Below are 11920 nucleotides of genomic sequence, written 5' to 3'. Positions count from 1 at the left end.
TTATTCATGATGTTATCTTATATTGAATGTCTGCAAGCCATATCTTAGCTGGGTGAAGGTGAAGGAAAAGGACATTGAAAAAGAAAAGAGTAAATAACAGTAGTATGCAGCAGACAAATAGAGTCAGGCCAAGGTGTTCCAGTTATGTGCATCTTTTCACCCCATGACATTGCCTCTCTGAGAACTCCCTCAATAGGTCAGGAAGCCATTCAAGCAGGAGGACCAGACATCTACATATATTCTTACAGCCTCAGTCTACCTTGAGCTTCAGTGTTTCATTTTCGTGCTTATTTTATTTATTCTTCTTTGATAATTATATTTTGAGTCTGATTCCTCCTTATCTTTGTTGTTGATATATATATATATATATATATATATATATTTTTTTTTTTTTTAATTCCCATGTTGTGCCACAGGCTAAGCTCAAGAGTAGAGACAATCTTGCATTCAAGGACGTTACAGTTTAGAAAGGGAGGCAGACATGAATGAAATACTTATAATTTATCATTACAGGCATTCGTGAGTGAAAGTTACTCAGTCATGTCCAATTCTTTGCGACCCCATGGACTGTAGCTCCCCAGTCTCCTCTGTCCGTGGGAATTCTCCTGGCAAGCATACTGGAGTGGGTTGCCATGTCCTCCTCCAGAGGATCTTCCCAATCCAGGGATAAAACCCAGATCTCCCTCATTGCCGGTGGATTCTTTACCAACTGAGTTACCAGGGAAGCCCAAGGATACTGGAGTGGGTAGCCTGTCCCTTCTCCATAGGAATCTAACTGGGATTTCCTGCATGGCAGGCAGATTCTTTACCAACTGAGTTACCCAGGAAGCCCCAATTACAGATATTACATAGCAATATAAGTGCTATAAAAGAAAGTCACAATTAAACAAGATTATGAATCAAGGGTCCGCTGTCCTCATGCAGCAAGTCACTTTTAGACTGGGAGAAGAAGGAGGTGCAAGAAGTGACTCAGAAATGAGAAGGGCAGAGTAGGTTGAGGGAACATGGTTTGCTGAGGGGCTGGGCTGAGAGGTAGTATCCTCCACTCAGGGAATGGAAGGGTCAGTGAAGCTAGAAGTCTTGTGGGAAAGAACAAGGCAGGAGATACAGTTAAAACATTACACAGAAAGTCAAGTTGGCCTCTTTCTCTAGGAGTGATGAGGAGGCGATTAAGTATGAACGTGTTTGTTATTCTTTAACTTTACCCTCTGCCTCCCTGAGTGGCAAGCCTATCACTTCCTCGATTTTATTCATCTTCTACACCTGAAATAAATAAAATCATTTCTACTTTCAGATTTTTAGTAAGTCAATTTGCCTTTAGGTATATGGACTCTTTTCTTATTACTTACCAGAACTTCTGTTTTATTCATTTTTGCTACCATTTTTTTTAGTTTAATTCTTAATCTTTTTTTTAAGTTTAATCTCAGTGTTATAGATTAATTTTTCCACAAATCACTTACGCTTCATGGGGTTTATTTGTGACTTTGTAATAAGAATATATTCTTTTTGGCTTCTCTTGTGGCTCGGATGGTAAAGAATCCGCCTGCAATGCAGAAAACTTGGGTTTGATCCCTGGGACAGGAAGATCTCCTGGAGAAGGGAATGGCTTCCCACTCCAGTATTCTTGCCTGGAGAATTCCATGGACAGAGGGGCCTGGAGGGCTATAGCCCATGAGGTCTCAAAGAGTCAGATATATTCTTTTCAGTGTTCTCTTCTTAAACACACTATTCCAGAAATCTAAACCATGAAACAAAACCTTTTTTTCTTTGCAACTTTGAAAAAATCTGATTCTTTAGAAGTCTGATCTTCTCTAGTAATATTATAATTTCTCTGGAGTTTATCATTCTTCTTTTAGAAAATGAATCAGAAAAGTGTTTGGTTAGAGTAGTTGTCTTTAAAACAGACTCATTTGCAAAGAGCAGTCTGGAAGTCTATTCCTGACTTTCAGAGAAGATGTAACTTAATCAATTAGAAATTTTCTTCAGTTATGGATTCCTATCTCTTAAATTCTCTTATGCTTTGGGGCCTCTTCTTGCTCATTTGTTAGGTAAGATACATATGCCAGACCCAAAATATGGCTATTCTTCATGAGAATCATATTACTATTTTTTTTCAGTTGTCTTATAGCATTTTTATCTGTTTTAGATAAACTAAGACTGTTCTCATAGAAAGAGTCTTAGGAAGTAATTTCTCCTCAATGTTTTGGGTTTATGTGGACTTGCTACTATTTCTTCCTTGAACAGTCTGGTAGAATTCAACATGATAGCCATGAGTATCTGGAGTTTTCTTTGTGGAAGGTATTTAAGTATGAATTCATACTATTTAATAGACATGGACCCCCTAGGTGGTCTCTTCCTAAGTGAGCACTGGTACGGCATGTCTTTCGAGCAATCTGACCATGTCATATAAGTTGTTTGAACTCAGTGGCACAAAGCTGGACATAACATTTACTTACCTGCATCTGTAAAATCTGTAGTGCCATCCCTTGGTACTTAGTGTCTTTTCATTTTTCTTGATCAGTCAGTCTTAAGAGCAACCAATTATGCTGAGCTCCTCAAAGAAAAAGAATCAGCTTTTATTTTCACTCATTTTCTCTTTTCTATTTATGCTCTTGTGAATATTACTTCCTTTTCTCTATTTTTTTAATTTTCTCTTTCTTTTTAGTTTCTTCAATTGGAAGCTGATCTTTAATTCAAGTCTATTCTTTTCTAATATGAGCATTTTATTGCTACAAATTTACTGCTTAACTGCAACCTACACATCTTAATAAGCTGCATTTTATTTGATTCACTTTGAAATACCTCACGCCATTCATATTTCTTCTTCCACCTAGAAATTATTTAGAAAATACTTTGCATCAAATATTTGAAGATTTCTCAGATTTATTTTTGTTAATGCTTTTCAATTTAAGTCCATTATAAGGAAACTACTTTGTAAGATTTAAATTAGTTTGAACATATTAAGTCATGTTATATGTCACATATATCTATTTAAAATATCTGCGTATAATTGGAAAAAACATATTATTTCACTTTAGGAAGAGTATTCAAAATGGCATTTAGGTCAAGTTGGTTGACAGTGTTGTTCAAGTGTTCTATTTACTTACTGATTTTCTGTCTACTTGTTCTATCAATACCTTAAGGAGAGAGGTTGAAAATTTCAACCACAACTGTAGATTTGTCTAGTTCTTCTTGCACTTTAAGTAGTTTATACTTTCTGTGCTCTGAGGCCTTGCTATTTGAAGTATAGGTATTCAGGACACGATACTCTCTGAAATTTACTTCATTTCATATCAAAACACTGACTCCAAATTTATGGTATATCCTTCTATATCTGTTCACTTTAAACTTGTGTCTTCATAATAAAAGTCGTTTCTTATAGCAGCCAATAATTGAATCTCCATTTTTATCCATCTGAAAATCTCTTTTGTAACCAAATGTCCATTCCATTTATAAGCAATATGCAGAGTACATCATGAGAAACACTGGGCTGGAAGAAGCACAAGCTGGAATCAAGATTACCAGGAGAAATATCAATAACCTCAGATATGCAGATGACACCAACCTTATGGCAGAAAGTGAAGAGGAACTAAAAAGTCTCTTGGTGAAAGTGAAAGAGGAGAGTGAAAAAGTTGGCTTAAAGTTCAACATTCAGAAAACTAAGGTTATGGCATCTGGTCCCATCACTTCATGGGAAATAGATGGGGAAACAGTGGAAACAGTGTCACACTAATTTTTTGGGCTCCAAAATCACTGCAGATGGTGATTGCAGCCAGGAAATTAAAAGACGCTTGCTCCTTGGAAGGAAAGTTATGACCAACCTAGACAGCATATTAAAAAGCAAAGACATTACTTTGCCAACAAAGGTCCATCTAGTCAAGGCTATGGTTTTTCCAGTGGTTATGTATGGATGTGAGAGTTGGACTGTGAAGAAAGCTGAGCGCCAAAGAATTGATGCTTTTGAACTGTGGCATTGGAGAAGACTCTTGAGAGTCCCTTGGACTTCAAGGAGATCCAACCAGTCCATCCTAGAGGAGATCAGTCCTGGGTGTTCATTGGAAGGACTTGTGGCTAAAGCTGAAACTCCAATACTCTGGCCACCTCGTGCGAAGAGTTGACTCACTGGAAAAGACCCTGATGCTGGGAGAGATTGGGGGCAGGTGGAGAAGGGGACAACAGAGGATGAGATGGCTGGATGGCATCACCGACTCGATGCATATGAGTTTGGGTGAACTCTGGGAATGGTGATGGACAGGGAGGCCTGGCGTGCTGCGATTCATGGGGTCATAAAGAGTCAGACATGACTGAGCGACTGAACTGAACTGAAGGCTGCATTTAAAACTTTCATCTTGCTCTTTATTTTTTTTTGTCCCATCTGTTCTTTTTTTTCCTTTCTTACGTTTGAACTGAGAATTTGTCATGATTTCATTTTACTTTCTTTCTTGATTTATTAGTTAATACATGTTGTTGCCTATTTTTAGTGGCTACTTTGGGGGTTACAGCATACATTTTTAATTTATCAAGTCACATCACACCGCTTCACACATAACACAAGAATCATGCAAAATCACATGTCCTTGTTGCCCTCCTGGGCTTTGTGATATTATCATAAAATTTACTTCCACCTCTTTTATAGATCACAGTATATTATGTATATTTAAAAATAACTTTTAAAGAGTCTTTTAAGATAACATTTTCATATTTACTCATATACTTACCATTTCCTATGCAATTCTCCCTTTGTGTATACACACATTTCTATCTGGTGTCGCTTTCCTTCCATACACAGGAATTCCTTTAGCATTTCTTTTGATGCAGGCATATTGGTGCTTACTTCTTTTAGCCTTTTGTATCTGAAAACATCTCTTTTGCCTTTGTTGTTGAAAGATATTTTTGTACAGTATAGAATATTAAGCTAGTATTTTTTGTTTTTGTTTAAGTTCGTTAAAAGATGTGGCTTTATTGCATTATAAACTGCATTTTTTTTAAATTGGAGGCTAATTACTTTACAGTATTATATTGGTTTTGCCATACATTGACATGTGTTCCCCTTCCCGAAACCCCTTCCCACCTCCCTCCTCTCCTTATCCTCCCTCCAGGTCATCCCCGTGCACCAGCCTGGAGCATCCTGTATCATGCATCAAACCTGGACTGGCGATTCGTTTCACATATGATAATATACATGTTTCAATGCCATTTTCCCAAACCATTCCACCCTCACCCTCTCCCACAGAGTCCAAAAGACTGTTCTATACACCTGTGTCTCTTTTGCTATCTCCTATGACCACGCAAAGAGGCGCGGCCGAGAGGAGATACCCCACGCCTGAGGCCAGTGCCAGCAGCCAAGAGGAGCTACCCCAAGTCCAATAGGCGGTGGCTGCGTGGGCGCAGGAGGGCCGAGAGGAGCTACTCCACTTTCAAGGTCAGGAGGGGCGGCCTTGAGGATATACCCCTCATCCAAGTTAAGGTGCAGCGGCTGCGCTTTCTTGAAGCTGCTGTGAAGAGATATCCCACGCCCAAGGTAAGAGAAACCCAAATAAGACGGTAGGTATTGCTAGGGGGCATCAGAGGGCAGACACACTGAAATCATAATCACAGGAAACTAGTCCATCTGATCACATGGACCACAGCTGAATGTGGGCCACTGGAGAAGGGAATGGCAAACCACTTCAGTATACTTGCCTTGAGAACCCCATGAACAGTATCAAAGGGCAAAATGATAGGATACTGAATGAGGAATTCCCCAGGTCGGTAGGTGCCCAGTATGCTACTGGAGCTCAGTGGAGAAATAACTATAGAAGGAATAAAGGGATGGAGCAAAAGCAAAACCAATACCCAGTTGTGGATGTGACCGGTGATAGAGGCAAGATCCGGTGCTGTAAAGTGCAATATTGCATAGGAACCTGGAATGTTAGGTCCATGAATCAAGGCAAATTGGAAGTGGTCAAACAGGAGATAGCAAGAGTGAACGTCGACATTCTAGAAATCAGTGAATTAAAATGGACTGGAATGGGTGAATTTAACTCAGATGACCATTATATCTACTACCGTGGGCAGGAATCCCTTAGAAGAAATGGAGTAGCCATCATGGTCAACAAAAGAGTCCGAAATGCAGTACTTGGATGCAATCTCAAAAACGACAGAATGATCTCTGTTCATTTCCAAGGCAAACCATTCAATATTACAGTAATCCAGGCCTATGCCCCAAGCAGTAATGCTGAAGAAGCCGAAGTTGAACGGTTCTATGAAGACCTACAAGACCTTTTAGAACTAACACCCAAAAAAGATGTCCTTTTCATTTTAGGGGACTGGAATGCAAAAGTAGGAAGTCAAGAAACACCTGGAGTAACAGGCAAATTTGGCCTTGGAGCACGGAATGAAGCAGGGCAAAACGTAATAGAGTTTTGTCAAGAGAACGCACTGGTCATAGCAAACACCCTCTTCCAACAACACAAGAGAAGACTCTACACATGGACATCACCAGATGGTCAACACCGAAATCAGATTGATTATATTCTTTGCAGCCAGAGATGGAGAAGCTGTATACAGTTAGCAAAAAACAAGACCAGGAGCTGACTGTGGCTCAGATCATGAACTCCTTATTGCCAAATTCAGACTGAAATTGAAGAAGGTAGGGAAAACCACTAGACCATTCAGTATGACCTAAATCAAACCCCTTATGATTATACAGTGGAGGTGAAAAATAGATTTAAGGGACTAGATCTGATAGATAGAGTACCTGATGAACTCTGGACGGAGGTTTGTGACATTGTACAGGAGACAGGGACCAAAACCATCCCCATGGAAAAGAAATGCAAAAAAGCAAAATGGCTGTTGGAGGAGGCCTTACAAATAGCTGTGAAAAGAAGAGAAGCGAAAAGCAAAGGAGAAAAGGAAAGATATAAGCATCTGAATGCAGAGTTCCAAAGAATAGCAAGGAGAGATAAGAAAGCCTTCCTCAGTGATCAATGCAAAGAAATAGAGGAAAACAACAGAATAGGAAAAACAAGATATCACTTCAAGAAAATTAGAGATTCCAAGGGAACATTTCATGCAAAGATGGGCTCGATAAAGGACAGAAATGGTATGGACCTAACAGAAGCAGAAGATATTAAGAAGACGTGGCAAGAATACACAGAAGAACTGTCCAAAAATATCTTCACGACCAATATTGTCATGATAACGTGATCATTGACCTAGAGCCAGAAATCTTGGAATGTGAAGTCAAGTGGGCCTTAGAAAGCATCACTACGAACAAAGCTAGTGGTGGTGATGGAATTCCAGTTGAGCTATTTCAAATCTTGAAAGATGATGCTGTGAAAGGGCTGCACTCAATATGCCAGCAAATTTGGAAAACTCAGCAGTGGCCACAGGACTGGAAAAGGTCAGTCTTCATTCCAATCCCAAAGAAAGGCAATGCCAAAGAATGCTCAAACTACCGCACAATTGCAGTCATCTCACATGCTAGTAAAGTCATGCTCAAAATTCTCCAAGCCAGGCTTCAGCAATATGTGAACCGTGAATTCCCAGATGTTCAAGCAGGTTTTAGAAAAGGCAGAGGCACCAGAGATCAAATTGCCAACATCCGCTGGATCATGGAGAAAGCAAGAGAGTTCCAGAAAAACATCTATTTCTGCTTCATTGACTATGCCAAAGCCTTTGACTGTGTGGGTTACAATAAACTGTGGAACATTCTGAAACAGATGGGAATCCCAGACCACCTGACCTGCCTCTTGAGAAACCTGTATGCAGGTCAGGAAGCAACAGTCAGAACTGTACATGGAACAACAGACTGGTTCCAAATAGGAAAAGGAGTACATCAAGGCTGTATATTGTCACCTTGCTTATTTAACTTCTATGCAGAGTACATCATGAGGAACGCTGGGCTGGAAGAAGCACAAGCTGGAATCAAGATTGCTGGGAGAAATATCAATAACCTCAGATATGCAGATGACACTACCCTTATGGCAGAAAGTGAAGAGGAACTCAAAAGCCTCTTGAGGAAAGTGAGAGAGGAGAGTGAAAAGGTTGGCTTGAAGCTCAACATTCAGAAAACAAAGATCATGGCATCTGGTCCCATCACCTCATGGGAAATAGATGGAAAAACAGTGGAAACAGTGTCAGACTTTATTTTTGGGGGCTCCAAAATCATTTCAGATGCTGATTGCAGCCATGAAATTAAAAGACACTTACTCTTTGGAAGGAAAGTTATTACTTTGCCTACCAAGGTCCATCTAGTCAAGGCTATGGTTTTTCCCGTGGTCATGTATGGATGTGAGAGTTGGACTGTGAAGAAAGCTGATTGCCGAAGAAACGAAGCTTTTGAACTGTGGTGCTGGAGAAGACTCTTGAGAGTCCCTTGGACTGCAAGGAGATCCAAACAGTCCATTCTAAAGGAGATCAATCCTGGGTGTTCATTGGAAGGACTGATGCTAAAGCTGAAACTGCAAAACTTTGACCACCTCATGCGACGAGTTGACTCACTGGAAAAGACTCTGATGCTAGGAAAGGTTGGGGGCAGGAGGAGAAGGGGGCGACAGAGAATGAGATGTCTGGATGGCATCACTGACTCTGTGGACATGAGTTTGAGTGAACTCCGGGAGTTGGTGATGGACAGGGAGGCCTGGCGTGCTGTGATTCATGGGGTCACGGAGAGTCGGACACGACTGAGCGACTGAACTGAACTGAACTGAATACAGGGTCATCGTTATCATCTTTCTAAATTCCATATATATGCATTAGTATACTGTATTGGTGTTTTTCTTTCTGGCTTACTTCTCACTGTATAATAGGCTCCATTTTCATTCACCTCATTAGAACTGATTCAAATGTATTCTTTTTAATGGCTGAGTAAGAGAATGAGATGGCTAGATGGCATCACCAACTTGATGGACATGAGTTTGAGTGAACCTCGGGATTTGGTGATGGACAGGGAGGCCTGACGTTTTGTGATTCATGGGGTCGCAAAGAGTTGGACACGACTGAGCAACTGAACTGAACTGAATACTCCATTCTATATATGTACCAAAGCTTTCTTATCCATTCTTCTGCAGATGGACATCTAGGTTGCTTCCATGTCCTTGCCATTATAAACAGTGCTGCAATGAACATTGGAGTACATGTGTCTCTTTCAATTCTGGTTTCCTTGGTGTGTATGCCCAGGAGTGCAATTGCTGGATCGTATGGCAGTTCTATTTCCAGTTTTTTAAGGAATCTCCAAACTGTTCTCCATAGTGGCTGTACTAGTTTGCATTCCCACCAACATTGTAAGAGGGTTCCCTTTTCTCTACAACCTCTCCAGCATTTATTGCATGTAGACTTTTGGATAGCAGCCATTCTGACTGGTGTGTAATGGTATCTCACTGGTTTTGATGAAAAAGCTCCTGTCACTTTTCTGTTTGTCCATTTGTGAGTTATGCTTATTTTCTCCCTGGCTGCCTTTGAAACTTTCTCTTTATCAACTGTATTGTGATATGAGTCTTTCCAAAGTTCGTATGTTGAACCCTTAACCATCCAAAGTGATGGTACTCAGGTGTGGCCATTGTGAGGTGATTAGGTTTAGACGAAATCCAGAGGGTAGAGCCCCTGTAATGAGATTCAGTTAAGTTCAGTTCAATCACTCAGTCCTGTCTGACTCTTTGCAACCCCATGGACTGCTACATGCTAGGCTTCCCTGTCCATCACCAACTCCCAGAGCTTGCTCAAACTCATGTCCATTGAGTTGGTGATGCCATCCAATCATCTCATCCTCTGTCATCCGCTTCTCCTCCTGCCTTCAATCTTTCCCAGCATCAGGGTCTTTTCAAATGAGTCAGCTCTTTGCATGAGGTGGCCAAAGTATTGGAGTTTCAACTTCAGCATCAGTCCTTCCAATGAATATTCAGTACTGATCTCTTTTAGGATGGACTGGATGGATCTCCTTGTCATCCAAAGGACTCTCCAGAGTCTTCTCCGACACCACAGTTCAAAAGAATCAGTTCTTCAGTGCCCAGCTTTCTTTATAGTCCAACTCTCACATCCATACATGACCACTGGAAAAACCATAGCCTTGACTAGACAGACCTTTGTTGGTAAAGGAATGTCTCTGCTTTTTAATATGCTGTCTATGTTGGCCATAGCTTTTCTTCCAAGGAGCAAGCATCTTTTAATTTCATGGATGCAGTCACCATCTGCATTGATTTTGGAGCTCAAAAAAATAAAGTCTCTCACCGTTTCCACTGTTCCCCCATATATTTGCCATGAATTGATGGGACCAGAGTCATGATCTTAGTTTTCTAAATGTTGAGTTTTAAACCAACTATTCATTCTCCTCTTTCACTTTCATCAAGAGGCTCTTTAGTTCTTCTTTGTTTTCTGCCATAAGGGTGGTGTCATCTGATTTCAGTATTGACCATCTAGTGATGTCCACGTGTAGAGTCTTCTCTTGTGTTGTTGGAAGAGGGTGTTTGCTATGACCAGCGTGTTCTCTTGGCAAAACTCTATTAGACTTTGCCCTGCTTCATTCTGTACTGCAAGGCCAAATTTGCCTGTTACTACAGCTATTTCTTGACTTCCTCCTTTTGCATTCCAGTCCCCTAATGAAAAGGACATCTCTTTTCAGTGTTAGTTCTAGAAGGTCTTGTAGGTCTTCTTAAAACAGTTCAACCCTCAACTTCTCAAGCATTACTGGTCAGGGCAGTGATATTGAATGGTTTGCCATTCAGTGAGTAGTCTGTAATAAGATTAGTGTCCTTAAAGGAAAAACACTGGGCTGGAAGAAGCACAAGCTGGAATCAAGATTGCTGGGAGAAATATCAATAACCTCAGATATGCAGATGACACTACCCTTATGGCAGAAAGTGAAGAGGAACTCAAAAGCCTCTTGAGGAAAGTGAAAGAGGAGAGTGAAAAGGTTGGCTTGAAGCTCAACATTCAGAAAACAAAGATCATGGCACCTGGTCCCATCACTTCATGGGAAATAGATGGAAAAACAGTGGAAACAGTGTCAGACTTTATTTTTTGGGGCTCCAAAATCACTGCAGATGCTGATTGCAGCCAGGAAATTAAAAGACGCTTACTCCTTGGAGGGAAAGTTATGACCAACCTTGATAGTATATTAAAAAGCAGGGACATTACTTTGTCAACAAAGATCCGTCTAGTCAAGGCTATGGGTTTTCCCGTGGTCATGTATGGATGTGAGAGTTGGACTGTGAAGAAAGCTGATTGCCGAAGAATTGATGCTTTTGAACTGTGGTGTTGGAGAAGACTCTTGAGAGTCCCTTGGACTGCAAGGAGATCCAACCAGTTCATTCTAAAGGAGATCACTCCTGGGTGTTCATTGGAAGGACTGATGCTAAAGCTGAAGCTTCAATACTTTGGCCACCTCATGCGATGAGTTGACTCACTGGAAAAGACTCTGATGCTAGGAAAGGTTGGGGGTGGGAGGAGAAGTGGATGACCGAGAATGAGATGGCTGGATGGCATCACTGACTCTGTGGACATGATTTTGAATGAACTCAGGGAGTTGGTGATGGATAGGGAGGCCTGGCGTGCTGTGATTCATGGGGTCGCGGAGAGTCGGACATGACTGAGTGATTGAAATGAACTGAAAGGAAGAAAAAGAGAGAAATGAGAGCTCTTCCTCTCCATCTGAAGACACAAAAAGCAGGTAACCTTTTTGGGTAGTAAGTTACAGCAGTCACTGGGCTCAAGTGCTCACCTTGTTTAGTTCTCATTTCTCAGAGATAACAATGTATGAACATTGTGTCATTTAATCAAGAATGAATTTAAAGGCAGATGCAATTATCTGTAAAATGTTTCTTCAGAAGGAATTATGAGTTCCATGTGCTTCTTGTTTCAAATAATCTTTAGCACTTTAGGGACATATTATCACCCTGAATTGTCATACATTTTAAACTCCTCCATACTCTAAGTGATGTTT

This window comes from Moschus berezovskii, chromosome 15, assembly GCF_049115385.1.
Source record: "Moschus berezovskii isolate FMDL1 chromosome 15, NW_MosBer_1.0, whole genome shotgun sequence".
NCBI lineage: Eukaryota > Metazoa > Chordata > Mammalia > Artiodactyla > Moschidae > Moschus > Moschus berezovskii.
The sequence above is the reverse complement of the archived record's forward strand: the minus strand, read 5'-3'. Positions refer to the sequence as shown.